This window comes from Macrotis lagotis, chromosome 1, assembly GCF_037893015.1.
Source record: "Macrotis lagotis isolate mMagLag1 chromosome 1, bilby.v1.9.chrom.fasta, whole genome shotgun sequence".
Classification (NCBI taxonomy): Eukaryota; Metazoa; Chordata; class Mammalia; order Peramelemorphia; family Peramelidae; genus Macrotis; species Macrotis lagotis.
In genome coordinates this window covers 613,022,155-613,046,365 of record NC_133658.1, presented here as the reverse complement: position 1 = coordinate 613,046,365, position 24,211 = coordinate 613,022,155, and the positions used below count along the sequence as shown (strand labels likewise).

Below are 24,211 nucleotides of genomic sequence, written 5' to 3'. Positions count from 1 at the left end.
ATATGCTTTCTCTCCCTTTTGAATGTGAAAGTCCTTGAGGTCAGAGTCTGTCTTACTTTTATCCTCACCACTTATCAAAGTTCTTGTCATATACTCAATAAATATGTGATTGCATTGTATAAAGTAGGTGCTAAATAAATATTTGTTGAATCAATATGATTCTAGGTGAGAACTTAAACATCTTGAATAGGAGAAAGAAGACAGCCATAATTTTTATATTCCTCCTACCTCTCTCCTCTCACTTTTCCTCAAAATAAAAATAATTAAAAATATTAAAGAGGAGGGCAGACATTATTCAATTTGTTTTCTGTTTTACTGCTTGCTTTTCATCTGGGGGGAATGTTGTCTTTAGGTATAGACATACATGTGTCATACTGATGGCTATAGTGGATGAGAATAATAACCAAAATGATAAATTATATATCTCTTTTAATTTCTATCATCAACTCTAATTATTTAAGTAAGTAGTTGAATCCTGACTAGAGTTTTTTTGAATGCCACAAGATTTACATTTTATAGCCTTGGCCTGGCAGGAGACCTGGTTTAAGGTGATGAGATATCTGATAAATATAGTCAACAAGCATCAATCATCCTTCAGAATTGAAGTATACACAGAAGCATATTTAATAGATTTCCTAATTGCTACTCCCTACTGTGGACATTATTGATCTTCATCTTTAAGCCTAATCTAGAAATAGAACACAACATTTCCTCCAACAGAAATGTATATGAATAGAGACATAGTTTTATTTTAGAGGATGGACAGTTTTATTTGGGTCCCAGAGTATGATGTAATGGGGATCTAATCTGCTGTGATTTCTGCTGGCCAGATGGCTGTGGTTCATATGTTTTATAATGTGACAAGTACAGTAGTCAATTGGAAACAAAACATTTCTCTTATAGCAGGAGAAATCTAATGACCATCATTATATTATTGCTTATATACTGGACTCTGAAATAGACTCTCTTTTCTTTGGAAAAGAAAAGATTACTTAGTCACTTCCCACTATAAACTTTTTATCTTGAAACTCACATAAGTTTAAACATGTGGCAAATCCTGAGAATTCAAACCCTGAATGAATTACAGTGTAGTTTTGAGAGCCAGAATATGACAGAATAGTCATAAAATCTCAGATTTGGAAGGGACCTAAGGAGTAGTATTGTACTCTTCATCTTACAGATCAGAAAATTGAGGTGCAGGGAAAATGATGTTACTTTTCCAGGGTCACATAACAAGTTACTGTTGAATCCAGGAGGAAAATTTGGGTGTCCTGCCTTATAGATCACTCCTTTTCCAGTTACATCACTTTGTTTGCCATCTACTCAAACCCTACCTATTTAAAGAACAGTGCCTTACCCCTTCCACAAAGGAGAATTTGTTTTAATTTGTTAATACTTTTAGAAAATTTCATCAACAATCATTAAAGAGCATTAAGCATATAAAATAATATAGACAACCTGTGATTTTATCATAACAAGAATAGTTAAACACAAGGTCAAGGGCAAGGGGTCATATCCCAGCTCTTCTTAACATAGGCAAGTCACTTCTCCTTATTGGTACTTTGGTTTCTTGACCTATAAATTGAGGGAACTGGACTTGATATAGCTAGGATAGCTTTCAGCCTTAAATCCTACCTTGCTGTAAATTTCCCTTGGGAAAAAATAGAATAATTTCCATATCTGAGGCAGCCAGGTGGTGCAGTAGATAGAGCACCAACGCTTTAGTCAGAAGGACCTGAGATTAAATTCAACCTCAGATACAATCTGTGTGACTCTGGGCAAGTCACATAGATTGCCTTTTAAAATAAAAATAATTCCCATATTTAATAATAAATGCTCATTGAGTACCTATGATATGTAAGGAATGCATTCCTGATCAGGGAATTTGCATCAAATAAATGGGCAAGTCACTTATCTCTCTTTACTTATGCTTATTCATATATCAAACAAGGAACTGGGCTAGAATGATCTCTGAGGACCTTTCTAACATTCTAAGATTGTGCAAGTCCTTGAAATCAAATCCACAACCACCAACATACTATAAAAGCAAAGATACAGTAACTATAAGCTTATATAATACTTTTAAACAAATTCTTTTAATTCAGTTCAATAGGCTTGTGTTAAGTTCCTGCTTTGTACAAAACATTCAAGTTTATAAAGAAATGATCCCCAACCTCCTGGAACCCACAGTTAGTGTAGAATGAGTTTGTCTAGAATAAGTTATAGAATCATAGAATTATAAAACTGGAAAACATGGAAATTGGGAGAATGAATGAGTCAGGAGGATGGGGATATTATCTAGAAGAGGAGGATTCACCTAAAGACAATTCAAATACCTTGTGTATTGACTGTTTTCCTTGACTACCCATTAAATGATCATTCTCTTATACCTGACCCAGTCCTAGTTTCCTTCTTTTGGGTATGATATTCTAAGCATTGATCTAACCAAAAACTATTTATTAATCACCTACTTAAATATGTGCATATTAAGTATGTATCGGATGATAGAGGTAGAACTATAAAAAATGAACCATTGTTCTTGAGCTCACATTCTACTGGGCAGTAGTTTTCAGGACGCATTTATGCTCTTAGAAATTACTGAGGATGCCAAAGGGCTTTTGTTCATCATCATATATTACTAGAAATTAAAATGACATAGTATTATTATGAAAATAACTTTACTTTTTCAGACCCCTCTCATCCCTCCCCCCACCACATACACATAATGGATAGAGCACTGACCTTGGAATCAGGAGGATTAGAGGTCAAATTCAGTCTTAGAAACTTGATCCTAACTAGCTTGGGCAAGTCACTTAACCCTGATTGCCTCCAGGGTCATCTTGAGTGATCCTGATTCATATTTGGCCATTAGATCCAGATGGTTCTGGAGGAGAAAGTGAGCCTGGTGACTTAGCACAGTCTCCCCTCACTCAAATCTAATACATGTGCTTGTCATGGCATCACTTCCCTGATGTCATGGTCTTTTTCGAGAACAAAGGACAAATATCATCATTAAGGGACAGAGCAGGCCACCTGTCCTCCACTCCAATACCTTCTTCACTGCAATGCATTTGACTTCCTAATAAAAAAGTGGGTATTAATGTATTTCTGTCCACCTCAATGAACCAGAAGTCTCCAATGCTCTATAAAGTTCGCCTAAAAATAAAATTATACTGTATCATATTTGACTGAGCCAAAATGAACATGGTAGGTTGAATTAGTATTAATTAAATATTTAAGTAACAATGATTTTGCTTACCTTATTAAAATTTAGACGGGTTTTAGTGGGGAATGTCCCAGGTCTCTTAGTAAAAAGGTATCCAGGGAAGTTTGAATTGATGCCTTCTTTTTCTTTCTCTCAGTAAATTTCCATTTAGTTAGAAGCAGTATTCAAAAATTATTACACACGATTAAAAAAGTCATTGAAACTCTCAGATAGTTAGGGGAGGAATAGTTGGGGGAGAAAGTCAGAAGAATCTTTGACCTCAAGTCTTTATAAGGGATTAGAAAGCAGAAATCTTTTTATTTGATTTTTAAATTATATGTGTATATATATATATATATATATATATATATATATATATATATATATATATATATAATTCTCTCAGTTCTCTTTACCTTGTTCATATGGCCCTTCAATATGTTAAATTGAGCTAAGTTTCTCCAGCCCAAGGATTGGCAGTCTATACAAAGCAGATGCCAAATATTGAATCAGATGATTTTTGGAAAGGGGATGGGGAAACAGTAGCCAAAATTGGGGGCAGAGGGAAACACAATTTTGTTACTTCTTCCCAACTTATCTGTCCCCATTCTTGTTCTTGGACACCTACAATTGATTCCTTCTGCTTTTGGGAACCCTAAATTTATGGGATTATTCTCCTGTAATACTCCCAGTTATCCCTCTGAGGGTGCTATAGGAGGCTGATTTTGATTAATATTAGTAAACCTTTCCCAACAATTAGATCTGCCCCTCTATGGACTGTATAACTGGAAGTGATTAAATAGAGGGATAGACTATTGGGGATGTTGAAGACAGATTTATGTTTCAATATGTATTAGATGGTTTCTGAAGACCATTCTGATTCTGGGATTCTATGATCCTGACAATTCACAGTGGAACCATGGAAATGGTATATACCAAAGAAGTGGTATAACCCTACCCATATCCCCATTTCAACCTGCAAGATTAAAAAAAAAACAAACCTCCTGCTGATTCTTATCTTTTATGAAAAGGTGATGAATAAGTGACATATTGGCATGGTACAACTCTGGTCAACAAGAAAGGCATTCAAATCCTGCCTCAGACACTTACCTAGGGACCATTGCCCATTGTCTTGACCTTTGTTTTGTCATTGAACTTTCATGACTGGAGGAGAAAGTGAGACTGATGATTTTGCTCAACTCTACCTCAAAAATCCAATTCAGGTCATCACCTGCCTGATTTCATTGTTCCTCTTCGGGAGTGAAGGACTATTACCACCACCACCACCAACAGACACATTACTAGCTGTGTGACTCAATCAAGTTACCTAACCTCTCTTAGCCTCAGTTTCCTCATCTGTAAAATGGAATAATAATGTATAGATCTCTTAGGGTTGTGAGGTTCAAATGAGAAAAATATATATAAAGGGTTATAAAAGTGATCGCATTAAAAAACAAACTGTAGACTGAATCTCAATTAGACTGTAAAGGAAACTAATCCCACTATTTATTACTGGTTTCTGGACTCAATTAGCTTGCCCCTCCTTTAACAATCTGGTAGCTTTCTGTTCCTGGAGGTTTGTCATATTGATGCTTGATTTAATGCAAACAGTCAGTTGACTTAGCCCAATGAAGAAATAGGTCCTAGGTAGCCACATCACACTTGGCAAATGATAGCTATTGGTTTCAAGGCATTGTTCTCTTTTCTTAACAATAATCCTGTGGCTACTCCCATCCCCAATTGTGTCTTGTAAAATTTTGTCTAGATGTCTCTAGCTATATACTGAGTCCTTCACTCTTCAGTGTGTCTATATATCTCTCTAGATATATTTCAGTATCCTAGAACTTGGATGGGGGCAGTGCTTGTGGTGGGAGATTTGGACCCTTTCAAGGAACTTACATTTTGGGTCTACTATCTGAGATAAGTCCTGGAAAAGCTTGCTTTTGAAGTTTTCTTCATAGAGACACTAGAGTGGTTTGTTCTTTCCTTCTCCAGCTCATTTTATAGATAAGGAAACTGAGGCCAATAGGATTAAATGATTTGCCCAGAGTCACAAACAGTTCATAAATGTCTGAGACTGAATTTGATCTCATATCTTCCTGATTCCAACCCAGGTAATCTATCAACTTTACCATCTAGCTGCCTCTGGAAAGACTAAAATTATAACACTGGACATTAGGAACTCCTGGGCAACTCATACCACATGTATTCCTTCAGTTATTACACATCTGAGTAAATTTGCAATTTACTCAGGATACACAGTTTTTAGGTTTGAATACTCCAAATTAGTCACTCAAGTTCAGTTGTAGTTCTTCAGTCTGACAAGGAGGAGACTCTGGTTCTCTGACCCCATTCCAGCAGAGTGTAAGTTCTTCCAAGGTAGCTAGGTAGCATAGTGGATGGATTGAAGGGCCTGGAGTCAAGAAGACCTGAATTCAAATCTAGCCTCAACTATTTACTAGCTATATAATTCTGGGCAAGTCACTTGATCTCTGTTTGCCTTGATCCACGGAAAAGGAAATGGAGAACTCTTGCTGAGAAAACACCCTGGCCAGTACATTGCATGAAGAATTGGACACGAATGACCAACCACAACAAGAAGATTTTACTGGTGCTTCCAAACTGGAAAGGGTTTTGGAATCCTCATTAGAGGACTGGGTCAATTGTCTGAGTACCAGTACAGCTAAATTCAGAGAGATTCATCTGTCAAAGACAGACTAGACAGTCGATAAATGTTTAAGCTCATACCATACTCCATGCACTGTATGGACTTACAAAGAAAGTCACAAGAATCTCTGATCTCAAGGAGCTTCCAATATAATGGGAGAAGAGAATACATAAAAACACACTGAAAAGGGGAAGGGTGGAATGTACCCTACAGGGGCACAGTGAAATTTAGAGAAGTACAGCTGGATAAGACATGAGGTGCTTGGCTTTTTCCATCCTCTCCAAGTAGAGAGAAGAAGGAGCCCCAGGTGCTGCCTCTTATTTAGTCTTGATTGTAGCAACTTGTGGAGAGGAATTGTAATGGATGGGAGCCAAGGTTGGGAGTACCCATACAGATCAAATCTGAGATCCTTGAAGTGCTGAAAGAAGGTCCCTTCTTTCAGTGAGTTGGTTCTGCCAATGTATTTTAATCTGGGCTTACTTCTTGGTTCTTCTTAGTATTTAGCAAATGATAGATGGTACTGCAAATTAAGTGTGTGGAAAAGTACCACCTCCCCAGCATCAACAAATAACCTACTCTTGGCTCTACACCCATCATTGGTTGGCTTGGGGCTTTCCCCAGCCCCCCAGCCCCCATTAAAGCTGTATCGGGTGGAGCACTACAAAATCAGTGATTAAATATCAATGTTGACAGAGAAAATAAGTGATCAAACACATCACCTCCTGGACATGTACACATCATTTATCACTTTTCACAGAGAATTATCCTAAATTCCTTAGCTATTAAACTCCTAGCAAATGAAGCCTCAGATACAATGTATGACTCTTCTCTTTCAGAGATGACCAGGAATGTTGCTCTAACTGAAATCTTGATGTGTTGTCTTTGTTTACATTTAATGTGTCCTCCTTTTTAATCATTGCTAAGTAAATTTAATTTTGGCAGCTAGGTAGCACAGTGAATAGAATGCTAGGCCTGGAGTTGGGAAGATTTGCGTTCAAATCCAACATCAAAAACTAAATAGCTGTGTGACCTTGGGCACACCTTTTTATTTTTATTTTTTTAAGGATTTCTTTTTAAGGTTTTTGCAAGGCAAATGGGGTTAAGGGCTTGCCCAAAACCACACAGCTAGGTAATTATTAAGTGTCTGAGGTCGGAGTTGAATTCAAGTACTCCTGACTCCAGGGCAGGTACTCTATCCACTGTGCTGCCTAGCTGCACCAGGCACACCTTTTTAACCTCAGTTTCTTCATCTGTAAAATCAGCTGGAGAAGGAAATGGCAAGCCAGTATCTTTAACAAGAAAACTCAAAAAGGGATTATGGAGAGTTGGGCATGACTAAAAAAGATGGAACAACCAAAAATATGTAAAGTTTACAAAGCACTTTACATGTACTGTTTCATTTGATTTTCATAAGAACCATGAGGGGGTCTATTATTATCCCCATTTTAGAAAGCAGGAAATTAAGAAGTAGAAAGGATAAATGACTTGGCCAAAGAGTCACATGTCCATTAAATGTCTGAGGCAGGGTTTGAATTCAGGTTTTCTTGATGCCTATCACTATTCACTTTGCCACTCTGCTGTCTTAGAATCACAGAATCATAGATTTAGAGCTAAATAGGATCCTAGAGGTCATCTAGGTCTCATTTTAAAGATGAGAACTCTGAAATTTAGATAAGTTAAGTGACTTATCCAAGGTAACAGTTAAGAAGCAGCAAAGGGATGACAGCTATGTGGTGCAGTGAATAGAGCACTGGCCCTGGAATCAGGAGTACCTGAGTTCAAATGTGTCCTCAGACACATAATAATTACCTAGCCATGGCCTTGGGCAAGCCACTTAACCCCATTGCCTAGCAAAAAAAAAAGTAGCAAAGGGAGCTTTGAACTAAGGGCCACTGATTTTAAATCCAGCACACTCTCCACACACATGATAAGAACATATAAATGAAAAGAAGGATAAAAAAGAATTGATTATGTACTTATATATAAAGCAGTGTGCTAGGCACTGGGATAAAAATAAAAGACAGTCCATGTTCTCTAGGAATTCACATTCTAATTGGAAAGGCAACACCATCTAAAAAGTTTCAACATCAAGTCAAATTTTTTTTCTTGTTTTTTTTACAAGGCAATAGGGTTGAGTGGCTTGATCAAGGTCATACAACTAAGTAATTATTAAGTGTCTGAGGCCAGATTTGAACTCAGGTCCTCCTGAATCTGGCACTGGTGCTCTATCCACTGCCCAGCTAGCTGCTCCAGCAAGTCAGATTTTTCAGAATGGTATTGCAGAGGACAGCCAGGTGGTGTCAATATTTATGGCCCTGGATTCAGGAGGACCTCAATTCAAATCCGGCCTCAGATACTTACAAACTATGTGACACTGGGTAAGTCACTTAACCCCAATTACCTGAAAAAAGACTCAGAATAGTACCATGGTGATCAGACAAAACAGAAGGTAATGGTTGATTTTTCATGTCGTTTCCACAGACAAAATAATATCTGTTTCTGATACTGAAACATTTGATAGTTCCAAGGCCTTTTTCTAGGTCTTTAGTAATTATGATCATGGGAACCATGAGACAGTTGCCAAGGTTTCATTTTTTTTTTAGGTTTTTTTTTTTGCAAGGCAAACGGGGTTAAGTGGCTTGCCCAAGGCCACACAGCTAGTAATTGTTAAGTGTCTGAGGTTGGATTTGAACTCAGGTACTCCTGACTCCAGGGCCAGTGCTCTATCCACTGTGCCACCTAGCCGACCCCAAGGTTTCATTTTCATGGGAGCTACTTTCCTGGAAAAATGGACACAGGGTTAGTAAAACTGGCATTTGGAGGTAAGTTGGGATGCTGCCACAGGTTTTCTCTTTGGCTACTCCACAGTTGTTCAGTAAACTGGTTCTGGTGGTAGACAGGAAGGAAGACCCCCTTCTCCATAATGCTTCTCTCAGTGATAGCTCTGGATGTGAGCTGGAAGGAGGACTAGTGGTCTGGAGGAGATTGTTATTCCTAAGGTTCTTGGATTCAGGGTCCTGGTTGTTAGTCTTTAGAAGTGGAAGTCAACTTAGTGGGGATGGTTTGATGAGATATGCTCCCTCCTTCAGTGTTCATTGTTGTTTCAATAAAGCTGGTTGACCTTGTAGGTAGTGCTTGGTCAGCAGTTTATGGAAATCATTGGTTCCTTCTCCATACCAATTGCTTCCCCAGATTTCAGCTGTAGAGACTGGGCTTTGAGGAGGATCAATGATCTGAAGGGTTCTACAATTCCCCAGGCTCTTGGGTTCATTACTCTGGTCTGTTTCCCTCCAGATCTCGAGAGGTGGTGACTGAAGTAGTTTGGCTTAACTGGCACAGGTTGCCTCATTCTTTCCCCTCATAATTCTATAATACTTTAGAGTTTACTTATGTCACAATAAGCTAGTGATTAAAAGCAATTATTATACCTTCTATTTTGAAGATAGGATTTAATAAGTGTCAGAGACAGAATTCAGATCCAGGCTTTCTGATTTCAACTCTTAATTCTCTTTCCATTATACTCAGCAAGTAGGAATAGATAGACTAACTACTTAAGGTCATTTGTTTCCTAATCAGAGAAGTACTAAAAAAAGGAACAAAAGCTGTAGGAATAAAATACTCCCCTCTATTTTTAAAAAAGCATGTGTTCACATACACTAAAAGCTGATTTACCCAGAGTCTATCAAAGAAAATTCTTTATTAATTGGTATTTCTATACACCTATAATATCATGGTAATATTGACTGGGGCAACCTTGAGTCATGCACTATAAAACCTTGACGTTCCTCCTGACTCAACAAAGAAAATGAGTAGATTCAAGTTCATTATAGGATTTTTGCTACAGGCTTTATTACTCTTTGAAAATGGTTGATATGCAAATGGAATAATGTATTATAACTCATCATATTGACAGAAAGGTTTTGCTATTCACTAGAGCCCCCTTTCAGATAACTGAAAGTCAATACTATGATTTTATTCTTCCCTTCAAGAGAACGACATTGGTATTATCATTTCACTAATAAACTGTGGTACAAAATAATTTGACCAAGGTCATACAACCAGACAGATTCAAAGTATAGACCACAACTAGATCTCTTGATCTTTCCTCCATTAGATTCCATGTGGTATGAAAAGGGTCAAATTCCATGATGCTAGTATATCAGAGGGAGTCTCTAACCAGGAGGCTTTGGAAGTGATGGTTTGGTTCTCAGATGACCTTTGGAAAGGATTTTAATAAATTATTTCTTGGCTAAGATAACAGACTAATAATAGCTACTCCATGTGAAGATGTCTTGCCTTCCAGGGATATTCACCTTTTAACAAAAGAATGAATTGACTTTAGGCAATTGGTGAATGACTCTAATGGTGAAACTTCTGGCAGTGGAGTAGATAGATGAAGATATTTTATGCTGAGGGGGCTTCTTTTATGTTCTTTAAGTCTTATCAAAAAGGAACTTGACTATTCTACCTATGCCTAAAGCCAAACTGGGGCAGAGTGCTAGTCACCATCACTTCCATCTGTCCACAATGTGTGGGCCAGATTGCCTGGAAAGACTGCACCAGCAGAGTAAGGGTTCTTTAAACCCACATAAGTCCCAGTGGGGGCTGCTAGACTACCTGCCAAACTGTTTCAATTAGGTGCCTTTCCCGAATATCCTATTGCCATAAACATCTTAATTTGCTCACTTGATAACTGGGCCCTGGAAATTGCCTTTCAATGTGAGACTTACACAAGGAAATCATTCTATTTTCTGGGTTTCTGACTCCACTGCTGCCCCACTTCCACCTTAAGACTCTGAATGAGAGGCCCTGGGAGAGAAGGGGGCCATCCTTTGGCAAGGTCTACATTCTTTATAAAGGTCTAAACCCAAACCTCCACTTGAAACCTTGGAAAATGTTCCAGGATATTATAAATTGTTTCTCCCTTTTCTAATAACACTAACTAGCCCATAAATTCACATGGCAGTATGAACACTGTATTCCTGGCCAATTGTATTTCTTGCTTTTTACTAGAAATGTCCCATTGCTACAATAATGCTTTCGAAAACCCCTATATCACACCTAGAGATTAGACTGTGGGATTTTGGTAAAAATCAAGGACATTAATTCATGGCTATCTTCCTATGATATCCTCCAAGAGGGTCAATTTGGTTATGCCAGCAAAAAATAAACAAAAAACTAAGGTTGATTCGATAAATGAAAGTCAGGTTGATAGTTTGATGCCCAGTAGGCAAATTATCCAAAGGGTTAATTGACTTTTTTCTTCTTTTGATATCATGCAATGGACGATATAAGTAAAAAGGAAGCAATCAATTAATCAATATTTCAATTACCATTTATGAAGTGTCCACTATGTCTCTGACCTGGAGGAACAAAAATAAAAGTGAAATAGTCTTTGCTATTAAAGTACTTATATTCTATTAAGGGAGACAACATGAACATGAATTACAAATACAAGTTATATGGAAAACCAATGTGAAGTAATTTTTTGGGTCTGTATGGGAAGGTACTCAGAAGAATCAGGGAAGGCTTCAGGCAGAAGTGATACATGAACAGAGTCTTGAAGGAACACAGGGATTTTAGGGGCAAAGTGAGGAAGCTATGAATTTCAGACTTGAGGAAATGTCAACTTCAAGGTTACAGAGACAGGAGACAGGAGTATTAGGTATGAGGAATATCATGAAGGCTAGTCTGACTAGACCACAGAATATGAAAGAAAGTAATGTGTAAGACTGGAAAGGTAGGTTGGGGCCAGGTTACAAGAAACTTTAAAGTCAATCAAAAGAGTTTTTCATTTTTTTCCTTCAGGTACTTTGAAACCATTGAAGTTTTTTTTCTTTTTTTTGTCCTTTTGGAAAATCATTCTGCAATTTAGTGTAGAATGGACAGATCAGAAGCAGGGACCAATTAAGACATTATTTGTATGGGAATGACCCTTCCCAGATACCTTGGGCAGGAATAGGTGAGTGAGGAGGGAACAACAACTTGCAGTTCAGGTATTATACAATATTTCCCCACGTATAAGACACACCTTTTTTAAAAAAAAATATGGGGTCTAAAAACTGGGAGTGTCTTATACAGTGGTTGTAGATTTTTTTAACTTGGACTTCCTGCTTTTTTCATGCTTGTTGTCTTTGTGCTCATTGTTTTGCATTTGTTACTGGTACATTAGGTCATGTTTTGCCATGTTCTGCCCAGAAATGGTTCAGAAAAGATTTTCATACAGTGCTGAATTCATGTTCAAAGTGATCTAGTTTGCAAAAGTGAATAGTGTGCTGAACGTCAGTTTGGTCCTCCTCCAACAGAGAAAAGAATCCGAAATCCTATTGCAAACTGCAGAAGAAGACCATGAGAGGCAAGTCAGCCAAATGGCCTGAGGGAGAGGAAGTAGAAGAGATGAATTGAAGAGCAAAGGACAAATAGAATTCCTGTGTCCACAAAAGATGGTTCAGCATGAGGCAAGAAGAAGTGCTGATAAAAAGAAGTGATTGATTTCAAAGGAGACACAATTGGTACTTCAGGTCCATGAAATGGAATGGACTAAGCACCAGACTTGTCCAAAAGATGCCTGAAAGCTATGAGCAGAAGGTCCTTGAAATTCATTATGAATAAAACTTGAGTTCAATTACTTCATGTAATACATTTTTTTTCTAATTTTGTTCCCCAAAATTAAGGTGAGTCTTATACATGGGAGCATCTTATACATGGAGAGATATGGTATAATCCTAAAGTCTTCCATTGTCAAAGGAGGGGATTGGGCTATTGCTCTTTAAGGTTTCTTTGAGCTGTAAATCCTATAAGCCTATAATTTTACTCTAAGGGTGAAGGTAATATGCATAATAATATATTTTTCACTCTGAAGGATTTGGAAAAATTATACTTATGTATTGTAACTTGGAAGCCAGAATTTGTTCCATGGAAGTTAGTATAACTTAGGAGTTGTTCCTGAAAAATCAGACCTTAGTCAAACTAGAGAGATCTTGCTTGCTTATAAGGGTCCCAGGATCAAGAGACACCCAAGTCTACCCCCCAAAAAATACCTGACTCTTTCTCAGAGTGGCATTTGTTATATCAGACAGGGAAGGATACTCAAGTAATACTTCTTAGACTTTGGTAAGATCTTTTGGTAATGCTGTGAATTGTTTATTTAGATATATATTTAGGTATTTTCTTCATAGGAGGAAAGGCTTTCTAAGACCCACTTTTAGTTTGCATAGACTCAGAATTAGGGAGAAATAAACTCAGGGAGGAACTGATTACTCAGAGAGGGAGCCCTTGGCCTTGAGAATGATTATGTGTAAGGATAATTCCCCAAGAGTTTAGGGTACTAGTAAGTTAATTTTACAATTGCAGAGTATAATAGAAAGAAGAGAGCGATAACCTCTTGGGAGGATGTTGGAGTTTGGGCCAATCTCTCTGACCTAGGCTTGGAGGTGCCGTCTTTTTCCTTCACAGATGTTGTATATCATTTCAGTTGTAGAAATGAGGAAATGGAATGAATGATGATCGTAATGCCTTATGGATATAGTCCCTTACTTTTTTTTTCTTCTCCTCTCTCTCTTTCTCTCTCCTCTCTTCTCCTCCCTTCTGACTGTCCCCAGACAGCCATTCTGCTTTAGACTGACATAGCTCAGAATTATCATACTTAAGCAATTCATTGGTCTCAGTCTCCCCCAAGAAGCAGGCATTTCAGATGTATGTCTCCTTGTCCAGTCTCCTTATGTTTTTTTCCTAAGGCACTTTTTCTTTTAGGTAAAACCCTAAGTTAATAAAATGATTATTTTAACAATTGTAAAAGAATTCTTACATTCAGATGAATGCTTTCCCCTTCAAAGTAACCACTTCAGGTTATTTTCCATTGCTTAGAATATTTTGGGAAATTTTCTCTGGATATGACCTTCAGGTTTTGTGAACATTCTTTTGAGTTAGAAATCAAAAGAATTTTGAGGTTAGAAATCTTGTCTCCTTGAGAATGGATTTGATGTTTGGAATCAGAAATTAATTTAGAGTGGGTGACTTAAAGTTGGTAAAAGTGAACTAATGGAAATGGTTTTCTTTATGAGTCTCATAAGATGGCTTTAGAGGCATTCCAAAAATATTCTGACCAATAATTCTTTCAAAACAGTTATTTCACTTTTGTCTTTGTATCCCTAGTATCTATCACTAAATTTAGCATATTTAAACACTTCATAATGCATGTTGATTAACTGATCATTGGAATAAGCCTACAGCCTTCCATGGTGACTACTTTGAAGGGAAATACTGAATTAGCTGTATTATGTCCATGTCTGATATATATTACATCATTGTATTCTTATGACAGCTCTGTGAAGTCAAGAAAGTTTTCCTTTTTATTGTTTCATGTTTCCTGATAAGATAAAGGGAAAAAACATATTACAAATATATTTGGAAGTTGGTGACAGAGCCAGGTCTACTGTCAGAACTCTTAATTGCTTGTCTAAAGTTATTTCCACTTCATCAAGCTAATTCTCTATGATAGTATTTTAAATATAGTGGGTTCTGAGTGACCTACTTTCTAACCTGACCAAACCCACAGGCACAGACTTTCATCAAACTCAAGAGAAATAGAAAGGTTCAGGACCTTCTTTGTTTATCTAGACTAGTTGTTTTAGTCTTTTGTTAGGACTTGTCCTATTCTGTTTACTAGAACTTTTTTTTTACTCATAACCCTGGCTTTGGTTCTCAATTCTAGGTTAATTAGCTCCTTAGTTCCTGAAATTTTATTTCCCTTCTCAAGGCAAGTCTTGTTGTAGACAGTTTTAGAGTAAGGTTTATGTTAGACAAAGATAAGTAATTAAAAGGCAAGAACAAACAGTCCTTTTTTTTTAAGGTTTTTGCAAGGCAAATGGAGTTAAGTGGCTTGCCCAAGGCCACACAGCTAGGTAGTTAGTAAGAGTCTGAACTCAGGTATTCCTGACTCCAGGGCCGGGGCTCTATCCATTGTGCCACCTAGCCACCCCAAGAACAAACAGTTCTCAAAAGAATTGCAAACTCCTAGCAAGCACATGAAAAGTTTCACCTTGCACATCCAGCAAATTGACAAAAATGACAAAAGACATAACTAATCCATGTTGGCAGGAGAGTGAGAAGAGAGGAACCATCAATACAGTGTGAATAGAACTCCATAGGCCCACCCAGTCTGGAAAACAATTTGGAATTTTGCTGAAAAAGTGACAAAATTGTTTATAACATTTGACCTAGAAATCCCTTTGCTGGGCATATGTCCCAGTGCAGTCAAAGATATAAAGAGAGTTTTTATATATACCAGAATATTCTTAGTGGTACTTTTTGTTTTTTTCAGTCATATCTCACTCTTCTTGACCTCATTTGAAGTTTTATTGGCGAAGATGCTGGAGTGATTTCCCATTTCCTTGCTGTCTCAAAAGTCTTTTTCAGCATTTAAAAGCAATTTAAATTTAAATTTATAAATTCTGAGATGCTAGCTTTCCTTATGGTCCAATTCTTATAACCATACATTGCTACTGGAAAAACCATAGATTTGACAATATAGACTTTTGATGATAATGTGATGTCTCTGCTTTTTAGTATGCTGTCCAGATTTGCCATAACTTTCTTTCCAATTAACTTCTTCAAAAAGTTCAAGATGGCAGCAGTTGTATGTAGAACTTTGAGCTCAAGAATATAAAATTTGACACTGATTTCATTTCTTCTCCCTCTATTTGTCAGGAAATAATGGTACCACTTGCCAAAATCCTAGGTTTTATTTATTTATTTATTTTGCAAGGCAAATGGGTTAAATGTGTGCCCAAGGCCACACAGCTAGGTAATTATTAAGTGTCCGAGGTCGGATTTGAAATCAACTACTCCTGACTCTAGGGCTGGTGCTCTATCCACTGTTCCACCTAGCCGTCCCAATCCTAGTATTTTTGATGCTAAACTTCAATTCACCTTTTACACTCCTCTCTTTTACCCCCATCAAGGGACTTCTTAATTCTTCATTTTTTGCCTTCAGAGTGGTAGTGTCCTATCTGAGATTCTTGATATTTCTCCTGGCAACTTTTGATTCATTCAAACATTTATTCAAACATTTACCTATGTACTTTACATATAAGTTAAATAAATAAGATGACAATACAGTCTTACTGTACTCCTTATCCAATCTTAAACCAAGCAGTTGTTTCATGTTGTATTCTAATGGTTCCTTCTTGGCTTGTGTGCAAGTTTCTCAGGAGGTAAGTAAGATTATCTGGCACTCTCATCTTTTTTGAGGACTTGACACATTTTTTTTTTTGTGTGATCCACACAAAGGTGGAGTTAATGAAGAAGAAATAGATTTTTGGGGGTGGCTAGGTGGTGCAGTGGAGCACCGATCCTGGAGTCAGGAGTCCCTGAGTTCAAATGCGACCTCAGACACTTACTAATTACCTAGCTGTGTGGCCTTGGGCAAGCCACTTAACCCCATTTGCCTTGCAAAAAACTAAAAAAAAAAATAGATTTTTTTTTCTGGAACTCCCTTGCTTTCTTCATATCTAGAAAATATTGGCAATTTGGTCTCTAGGAACTTTGCCTATTTGAAAATCATTCTGTTTTTCTAATAATTCTCATTCACACATGACCTAAGCTATGCCTAGTTTGCAGAATCTTAAGCATATCCTTTCTGGTATGTGAAACAAGCACAATTGTTTGGTAATTTGAACATTCTTTGGCATTATCCTTCTTTAGGTTAAGGATGTAACTTGATCTTCCAATTCAGGGGCCATTGTTGAGTTTTCCAAATTTACTGGCATATTGAGAACAGCACTTTGATAGCATCATCTTTAGCAATTTTAAAAGCTCAGCTGGAATATCATAATTTCAACTAGCCTTATTGTTAATAGTGCTTCCTAAGGCCCACTTGACTTCATACTCCAGGATATTTGGCTGTAGATTAATAACCACATCATTGTAGTTATTGGTATTGTTAAGCTCTTTCTTCTCAATTTCTTGTATTTCAGTCAAGTCCCTATCCATTTTTGTCTTTTAACTTGATCTTTTTTGCATGAAACTTTCCCTTGAAATCTTGCAGAAATTTCTTGCCTTTCCCATTCTATGTTTCTATTTCTTTACATTGCTCACTTAAGAAAATCTTATCTCTCTTTGCTACTTTGCAATTACCTGGGGCATATTTTTTCCCTTCTCCTTTATGTTTTGTTTTCCTTCTTTCCTTAGCTATTTGTAGAATCTCATCAAACAACCTCTTTGATATTCTTTTTGTTTGAAATATCTTTTGTTGTTGCTTCCAATACAATATTTTGAACTACTCTATCATCTACCAGATCTAAATACATACCTGTGAATATATATGTATATACAAATACATATGTATACACATATTTTTATTGCCCTTTATAAATCTGTCACTTAGTTTAGACATTTAAAAACATTTATCAGCATACTTGACTTGGAGTTAGAAAGCTAGTTTCAAATCCCACCTCTTACCCTTAGTGTCGTTGTGATTTCATGGATGCAAGGAATTTATGAATGAGGAAGCTCACTCTCCTATATAGGTTGTTACCTTCTCTTCATCTCATAGTCTTAGATTATTACTTGGAGAACTAAGAACTTGAGTGACAGGCTCAGGGTCATTTGGCATTGCTGTGTAAGGTAAGACTTGAATGCAGGATTTCCTGGCTCTGAGGCTAGATTTAACATAGGACAAATCACTTAATCTCATTATGTCTATTTTTTTTCCACTTTTAAATTAGGGGATCGGATTGGTTTTTGAGTTCCTGCCAGCTCTAGATTGATGGTCCTTTAACCCTTTGATTTAATTTCTTAGTAATAGCTAACATTTTTATGTGAGCTTACTCTGTGTTGCCCTGTGTTAAGGACTTCTCAAATATTGCCTCCCTTGATCTTCACAACAACCCTGGAGGTTGGTGCTATTATTACCTCCATTTTATAGATGAGGAAACTGAGGCAAACAGAGGCTGAGTGATTACCAAGGGTTACACAGCTACTAAATATTTGAGGCCATATTTTAACTCAGGTCTTCTGGACTCCAGGCTGAGTACTCCTATATGCCACCTAGATGACCCTTATAATTTACTCATAAAACCAATTCTACTTGGTACATCTAAACATTTGAATTTAAAAAAAAAACTCTGTTCTCACCTTTTTTGAGGGAGATGGAGTTCTGTGAGACTGGGGGGGGGGGTGTTGAGAAAATTCCTTAAAGGAGAAAAACGATTTTATCCTACATCTTATCCCAAGGTATATTCCTACTTTGTATTGTATTGTATGTTATTCCTATCTTGAGTGAATTTGGTAATAAGAACAGCAAACAATTAGTCAGTTATCATTAAGTATTTTAGATCTACATGGAATATAAGGTACAATGTCTCATGCCATTGGTACATGCTTTCTATTTCATTTAATTATTTGTGTGTGTGTGTGTGTGTGTGTGTGTGTGTGTGTGTGTGTGTGTGTGTGTTTGCAAGGCAATGGAGTTAAATGTCTTGCCCAAGGTCACACAGCTAGGTAATTATTAAATGTCTGAGTTTAAATCTGAACTCAGGCCCTTCTGACTCCAGGGTTAATGCTTTATCTACTTGCACCACCTAGCTGTTCCCTTTCTAATTATTCTTACTGACTAGGTACTTAAACTCAATTGTTTCTGCCTAGGGAAGAAGTGCAGTGTCTTGGGACAAAATTTCAATTGTCCTGACCTAGCTATAGATTAATAATAATAATAATAATAATAATAATATAAATCATATTCTTCCCTAAGGATCTTACAATTTTTATTGGGGCACAAAACATATAGTAATTAAAACATAGCTAACAAGAGAGAATGCTTGCACTAAATAAATGCTAAAGATATTAAGTGAACAACATAGAAAATAACAAAATCATAAAAGAGTGAATCCACTGAGGACTGGGAATTATGCTTTTGAGTGAGACTTTGGAGGATATGGAGGATTCAGATAATTAAAAAAGAGAAGGAAAGGACATTCTAGGAGAGAAATTGGTATCAATAGAACCCAGGATCAAGTATAGAACATTTGTATCAAATTCTCTCTGGTAAAGAGAATGATTAACCAGTATTGCATGTCTGTGTGAGACAGAATTGTGATGAGATCTTTGGGAAAATTTTTCTATTTCATTTCTCCTTCCAAGTACAATATGTGTAGTTCCAGGATCTTTTGATTCTGCTTTAAGTGGGACAAAGAGACTAATAGGCAGTCATGTAGAGGGAATCTAGTTCTTCAATGTGTCTCTGATTTCTAGCTTGCCTTCTGAGACACCTTGGGGGATTTGCCTTTGGAGGAGATTGGAGAGAGAGGGACTCTTCTCTGGCAGTGCTGAGATATCTAGAGGGACTCTTCTCTGGCAGTGCTGAGATATCTAGCTTCCATCTAAAGAGCTCATTCAATCTATTTGTTTTTTGGTATATCTGAATTTTTATAACTTCTCTGATTTCTTTTTTTAAAAATAAGATGTTTATATTGTCTTCTTTTCCATTACTGGACTATTGAAACAATTTTGGGTTTGGGGGTCTTGCTATGGATGATTTTTGTTATATTTAGATTTCAAAGTTTTTAATTCTTTTTAGCTAGGTGTGCATTTATATGCATTTGAGGAATTTCTCTGATTTCTGTTTGCTATCTGCTTGAATAAATAGGTTTCCTCACAATTCACTAATTATGATGGTCTTTTATGTAATTAGCTTCTGGTGGAAAGGGATAAAAGCTTGTATATAAATTTAAGGTTTCCCTAGTTTGAAGCAACTTTTTACAAAATACCCGTCCATTCTATTTTACCAGCACCATGAAGGCATGCACAAAGATTTGAGTTATCATGATCTACATAAGGGAAGAGAATTTTGTGCAAATGCTCCTGGTTCTAACCTGAATTACATTAACAAAAGCATCAGTGTGTCAGTATTCAAGGTGGTTTTGGGAGAGGTTGGTGGAATCAGTGAGCATGCCCTAGACAATAGAGAGGAAAATAATGCTGTTCATTGCAGTAAATAGTTTGAACTCACACTGGTACACTTAAAATGCTAGATTTGGGGAATTTGGACTTTATCCTCTAAAGGCATTTGTACTTTATTTTCTATATAATGGGAAGCCTTTAAAGATTTTTGAGTAGAGTAGTGTTATAATAAAAGCAGTAATTAGGACTATGTGTTCTGTGTGGGTTCTTCACTTCACCTTAGCTCTCTAGTACTGCTCTTAGTTTCTGAATCTTTACCTCCAAGTTTGATACTGATCCAGTACCTCTGCTCGTATTTCTCTGATACAGGGTCCTTATTCTTTCCCTCAACCTGATCTCAGGCCTTCCCAAATAAAAGTAAGATAACTTCTCTCTTCTTCTTCAAGTCCTAATTTATGTAAGACCTCCAAAGTAAGGGGTGATTTCCTCTGTCCTAACCAGAGTTGAGTTAAGAATTAGAGTCCTTTCCCTGGCTGTAATTAGAGTGCCTTTCTGCTTCCAGGAATCATTAACTTTAAAAACTGCTGGTTCAGTCTGTGACATCCAGTGATACATCATCTTTAACCAGTCTTCACTGCCATAAAAAGTCACACAGCTCTAGTACTAATTTATTGTTCTGAAGGCAAATGATGCATTCTGAACAAATATCACCAAGTCAATTTTGAAGATGAGCTTCATGCCATCTCAAATAGCTTCCTCTAACAGTTTTTGGGAGTCTTTGCTTTGTAGCTCTTTTTTTTTCTTTTTTCCTTTTTTCCCCCTTCAGAACAAATCAATGAATTTGGTCCATGGCTGATAGCAATAGTGAGGTGATGCATATCTCTCCTCCATAAAACTTGAATCCTCGGGTGCCATAAGTGATTTTTCTGAAGTTAACTTTTCCCATACTTTGAGTTATCAGTTTCTGTCTTACTGGTGTGCATTTCAGGGGAAGTTTTATTACATCGTGTTGGCAGCACATTATGTTTTTTACACATGGATTTGATTGAGAAATGAAACTGGAATAAGAATGAGGTAGTAGCAGCATCTGCTGGGAGACTCAACTATTGCTGTTGTCAATCAGCCTGATTGATTAAATATGGTGATACCCATTTTTATTAAAATGAAATGCTTCTTTTGAAAAAAGGACCATTACGCCAATAGATTATATGACTCTCTTGAAGAATGTGACTGAGGAAGAAGCCTGTTGGAAAAGTGCAATAAATGTACATAGCTAGAATGAGTGGGAGAGTCCAGATTAGATCTGGCTGGTAGTGTAAATTTCAACTTTTTGGTGTGTGTGGCATTTTGGAGAACTAAGCACTGGGACAACATTTAAATTCCAATGAGTTCCCAAATGCAGTCACTTAATCAGTTAGCTTATGAGTAATTAGTAGATAGTTCTTGATACAGCTGGAATCCTATATAAAAGTATATGTCTTTTCAGTCAAGGAATATACACTCATATGTATATATACACACACAGACATGTATACATATTTGAAGAGGAGTTTGTGAATCAGATGTAATCATAGGCCACAAACAGGCAAAACTAAAAAAAAAGCATTTTTCCCCCCAAAGCAACCTCTTTGTAAAACTATAACTATATATACATATATTTATAATATTCTGCTCACATAATATTTATATTTATTATAAATATTTATTTAAATTATAAATGTATATGATATTTAAATAATATATTTGTATATATTTATACATATACATCATTGCTCCAGAGATTCCTTTCAGAGAAGAACCCATTTTTTTAGTTCTTGATTTTTTTGTTTGCTTTTGTGGTCTATGATTTCATCAGTGTAAAGTAACTTCTTCTATTGAATTAGAATCCTTTGAATTAGAATTAGATTGTTAATTTGTCTTCTTGTTATTTCTCACACACAACAATTCTGACGGCAAAGGCTGTCTTCCATGTTAGAATGCTCTCCCTTTTACCCATTTTTTTTAAAGATTCAGCTCTAATCATCTGCAAAAATCTTTCCCAATCCTCCATCTACTGCTAATGCCCTTCCTCTGAGATAACCTTCCCTTTACACATATATTTTTTGATTTAGAAATTTAAATATGGTATACATGTCTATATCTATATCTATATGTGTGTATGTGTATATAAACATGAGGGTATATTGACAGATGACAGATTGACAGAAAAGACATTAAATCTTGTATAATTGTTTGTATGTTATCTCTCCCATTAGTATATGAGTTCTTTTAGGGCAAGGACAATCCCCCCCCCCCCACTTTTTGTATCTTCAATGTTTAACACAATGACTAGAACCTAATGGGTATTTATTAATGATGCTTGTTGACAATGATGCTTTTTCTGTAGTCTATCAAATTAATTTTAGACTTGCCTAATGTAATAATAGGTTAATGGAGTCGCTCATCACCCTACAGTGACTGTATGTCAGTCAGGGTTTGATCCTGACTCCAAAGGTAGTTATTTATCTATTTTACCATACTGCCTCTTGAGTTCTTTAGTAGAGGTTTTCAGTGTTCATGTTACTATTGTATACCTTGTGTGCAGTGGGGTTATTAGAATTTGTTTGCATTTCTTCATTTTCCATTCATCCAGATGATCCTTTGCTGACTTTTGAAATTCTGTGTAATTTAACATTGTTTTTAGAAAACTAAAATTGCTTCCCCTCTCCCTTAAAAAGAAAGAAAAAGAAAATCTTTAGAATGATAAGAGGACAGAAAATTAAATTAACTTGGACTTAGAATCCAGGCAACCCTACCCCCAGTAATAACTGAGATCTGGAGAAACCTCCAAGAGGAAGTGGTGAGACATTGAAAATTAGACTGTACAAGCCACAAGGAAGTGAAATGGGAAATTTGGGACCAGTCCCTGGAGGCATAACCAATTGATCCCATTGGTCCTTTTCAGTTCTAATTTGGATGATTTTACCTCTTTGTGGTCTTTTAGGTCTCCTTTGCAGCTGGCTTTTGCCCACATGGTGATGTTTCCCCTCATCTCAGGCCAGTCAGGGCTCCAGAAAGGCAGCTCTAATCATAGACCTTCTGCAAAATGTCTAGTGTTGGATCCAGTTAGGAAAAAAAAGTATTTCTGGCATCAGAAGAAAATACAAGATTTCAGAAGAAGAATATTCAGCAAAATAAGTAGGGGAGAGAGAGAGAGGGAGAGAGGGAGAGGGAGAGAGAGAGAGAGAGAGAGAGGAGACAAAGAGACAGAGAGACAGAGAGAGACAGAGACAGAGGGACAGAGAGAGACACACACAGAGAGCGACAGGCATCAGAAGAAAATACAAGATTTCAGAAGAAGAATATTCAGCAAAATAAGTAGGGGAGAGAGAGAGGGAGAGAGAGAGAGGGAGGGAGAGGGAGGGAGGGAGAGAGAGGTAGGGAGGGAGAGAGAGAGAGAGAGAGAGAGAGAGAGAGAGAGAGAGAGAGAGAGAGAGAGAGAGAGAGAGATTTTGCAGGAAACCTCTTTAACATGCAGAATACCACCTCTGCTGTGGTGTTTATGTCAAGACTAATCTTGTAGGATTGAGATATTTTCAGCTGCATCCAATTTAGGTTTCAGTTTTTCCTTACAGAGATACTGCTTCTGTAACAATCCTTTTTTCCCCTTCTTTTAAAGCCTGTTTGTAGATTTTGGGATTGCTAACAGATTTCTAGAAGAGTGAGAAAATCTAGGAATTACCATATGCAGCTAGGAGCTCCCCAAAAGAATACTTTAGGGTTTTGGTGTTTTTTTTTTTTTGTTTTTTTTTTTTGGTTAGGGGTGGTCTCTCACTATTGTGTGGTTTCTCTGAGTACTTAGCTAACTGCCTTCTCTATCCTAGCCCAGAGTGATATGCTTTTCACAGAGAATTTGAAGCTCAACTTTTACAGACTTCCTTTTGGATCCTCCTACTTTGTATTCCCTTTGCTTTTCTGACTGAAGTATTTCCTGTCTGGTTGTCTCATCCAGACTGTGGTTGTTAATGGAGCAGGGATCACTGAGAAGAAGAAGGACTAGAGTAATCTGGCACTTGAGCTTGGGAAGTCCAGGCATGAGTCAAAGATCTTGTAGTTACCATAGGTCAATCAGCATGTCCAAGTAGGAAATCCATAGACTAAAGGATCAAGCACATACTGGATGGAAGCCAGGGGTGCACCAAAGGACCGAAATGCAGAGCTGGGTGATGGAGAGTGCTATGCTAGGAACTTGAATGTGAGCAAGCTTTGGTTCAGCCAGGAGCTCTTCCATTATCCCTGACACAGCAAAGTCTGTTTTTGCATGTGGATGACCTAAGACCATAGATTAAGGCTAACAAATGCTTGACCCTGGATGGGAAAGGATGAGAAAGTAATAGTAGATATTACCATTGCTCTAACTGGGCTATATTTTGGGACTTCCAGTGCTTGTTGTGACATTT

General features: G+C 37.0%; 1 protein-coding gene across 1 annotated transcript in view; it reads left to right on the top strand.

The window, feature by feature from the left end:
- Positions 1-24,211, top strand: part of INSIG2 (insulin induced gene 2) — a 151,296-nt gene that overhangs the window by 52,353 nt on the left and 74,732 nt on the right. The gene's annotated exons all lie outside the window — the stretch shown is intronic.